This window comes from Rhinolophus hipposideros, assembly GCF_964194185.1.
Source record: "Rhinolophus hipposideros genome assembly, chromosome: 21".
Classification (NCBI taxonomy): Eukaryota; Metazoa; Chordata; class Mammalia; order Chiroptera; family Rhinolophidae; genus Rhinolophus; species Rhinolophus hipposideros.
Genome location: NC_138067.1, coordinates 42,619,079 through 42,621,938, shown reverse-complemented (window position 1 = coordinate 42,621,938; position 2,860 = coordinate 42,619,079). Strand labels below are relative to the sequence as shown.

The window sequence follows — 2,860 nt, the reverse complement described above, 5'->3', positions numbered from 1 at the left end:
GGGCAGACCCCTACAAAGGGAACAGCTCAGGATGGAGCTTGGAGGGAGATCGAAAATGGACACAATACTGTTAACGCCTCCCCCAAAGCTGAGAGAGGAGCAGGGAAATACCTGGAAACTAGGACTTTAATAGCCTGGATCCCACTCCCAAACTACTCTAGAATGGGAAGCCCTACCCCTTGCTGTAGGGACTTCTCCCTGCTAGTTAGGGTGGTTTCCTTTCCCCTTGGCTACCACATGGGCTTAGGACGGTTGTCATCCACCTGGGTTTTCAGCACACGGTTCTAAACAGGATCTGGATGAGACCCAGCTTCTTGGAGAATTGTCTTGAAAACAGAGAGGGAAATATTAACTAGATAGATGGGAGGAATGGACACCAGAAGGAAATGCAAGATTACTCAGAATGAGAAGAATCTAGATTTCCCAGAGTGGAAAGAGAGAATATTTATTGAGCGCCCATTTATGTGCCAGGCACTGTTCTAGAACCACCCCACCCCAAAGAAAAAAGAGGCAGAAAACGCAAAGTCTGAGGGAGAGTAAAGGGGAAGCTAAGGAAGAAATATGAATGAAGGAACTGAGATGCCTGAGTGACGGACAGGGCTTGGCCTTAGGCCTCCTCTTCCGCCTCCTCACCAAAATCCTCCTTCTCTTCTGCGGTGGTGTCCTGGTACTGCTGGTACTCAGACACCAGATCGTTCATGTTGCTCTCCACCTTGGTGAACTCCATCTCATCCATGCCCTCGCCTGTGTACCAGCGCAGGAAGGCCTTGCGCCGGAACATGGCCATGAACTGCTCCGAGATGTGCTTGAACAGCTCCTGGAAGGCCGTGCTGTTGCCAATGAAGGTGACCGCCATCTTCAGGCCATGGGGTGGGATGTTGCACACGGCCATCTTCACATTGTTGGGGATCCACTCCACGAAGTAGCTGCTGTTCTCGTTCTGCACGTTGAGCATCTGCTCGTCCACCTCCTTCATGGACATCCGCCCACGGAAGATAGCAACCATGGTGAGGTACCAGCCATGGCGGGGGGCACAGGCAGCCATCATGTTCTTGGCATCAAATACCTGCTGGGTGAGTTCGGACACAGTGCTGATTGCAAGCGTGCGGAAGTCAGCATTGAGCTGGCCAGGGAAGCGGAGGCAGGTGGTCACACCGCTCATGGTGGCTGAGACGAGGTGGTTCAGGTCCCCATAGGTTGATGTAGTCAGCTTGAGCGTGAGGAAGCAGATGTCGTAAAGGGCCTCGTTATCAATGCAGTAGGTGTCATCAGTATTCTCTACCAACTGATGGACGGACAGGGTGGCGTTGTAGGGCTCGACCACTGTGTCGGACACCTTGGGTGAGGGCACCACACTGAAGGTGTTCGTGATGTGGTCGGGATACTCGTCCTGGATCTTGCTGCTGAGCAGCGTGCCCGTTCCAGAGCCTGTGGCCCCACCCAGTGAATGGGTCAGCTGAGAGCCCTGCAGGCAGTCACAGCTCTCAGCCTCCTTCCGCACCACGTCCAGGACGGAGTCAGCCAGCTCGGCCCCCTCTGTATAGTGGCCTTTGACCCAGTTGTTGCCTGCCCCAGATTGACCAAAAACAAGGTTGTCTGGTCTGAAGATCTGGCTAAAAGGACCTTAGTGAACAGAGTCAATGATCCCGGGTTCTAGGTCCACCAAGATCGCATGAGGAACATATTTTCCACTTGTTGCTTCATTGTAATACAGGGAGATGCGATCCAGCTGCAGCTCACTGTCGCCGTGGTAAGTGCCAGTGGGGTCGATGCCACGTTCATCACTGATCACCTCCCAGAACTCAGCACCTATCTGGTTGCCACACTGGCCGGCCTGGATGTGCACGATTTCCCTCATGGTTCAAATTTAAATTTCTTTTTTTTTTTTTGCTCACCTCAAGGTGTGTACAGGGCAAGGAAATATGTAAATTTTTTTTGCTCTGTTGCTGGTTGCAGGCTGGAAGGATGGGACGTGCCCTGGAGATTGGAGCAGCTAGGTCTGAACGCGACTGCAGGAAGGTTCTTTGGTCTTTTTAAAAAGCATGTAAATCTATTTGTGAATTACAATTTACAATGTGTGACCACTGTACTTTGAGATAAACAGAGAATATAAAAAATTTGGGACCCTGACAACTAAAGATACAAGTCAACTCTTCCAGAATGCGCATCGCTTTGCTTAGAATGATTTGAGGGCCCGGCGGGTGGCTCAAGAGGTTGGAGCACCCTGCTCCTGACGCTCAGGTAGTCTTCCATTCCCACATGGGCCAGTGAGCTGCACCCTCTACAGCTAAGATTATGAACAACAGCTCTCCCTGGAGCTGGGCTGCCGTGAGCAGCTGGAGGGCTGCTGTGTGCTGCCCTGGGCTACCGTGTGCTGCCAGGAGTGGCCAGCGGCCAGTGTGAGCGGCTGGCAGCCATCATGAGCTCCGGCAGCCGAGGAGAGCTGCTGTGAGTGGCGTACCAACTGCCTCAGCCAGGGGGAGCACAAGGCTCATAACACCAGCATGGGCCAGGGAGCTGTGTCCTACACAACTAGACTGTGAAACAGAGGCTTGAACTGGGGCCATAGGAGGCGGAAGAAGAGGGAAAAAACAGTAGAATGATTTGAGGCTCTTTTTGAAATGGGCAAGTTTGAGAAGCACATACATGCCTCTTTAAATTTGTAATGTTTCTTCCAAAATTACTTGACCCCCTAGGAAAGGACCTTTCCTAACTGCTTTCCTGACCCCCAATCCAACCTTCAACTGTGATCTTACCCCGTATCTTATTCCAGAGGATGAGATGAGGGTCCTAATGGGTGGAAGTTCAGGGACAGAATGAGAATGGTTTGGTAATTTTTATTTTATTCTATTAAAAAATT

General features: G+C 51.4%; 1 pseudogene across 1 annotated transcript; it reads right to left on the bottom strand.

Moving 5' to 3' along the window:
* Window positions 1-607: 607 nt before the first annotated feature.
* On the bottom strand, window positions 608-1,858 carry LOC308489808 (tubulin beta-5 chain-like; annotated as a pseudogene). The gene has a single exon. The product of its transcript is annotated as a tubulin beta-5 chain-like (transcript).
* Window positions 1,859-2,860: the final 1,002 nt, after the last annotated feature.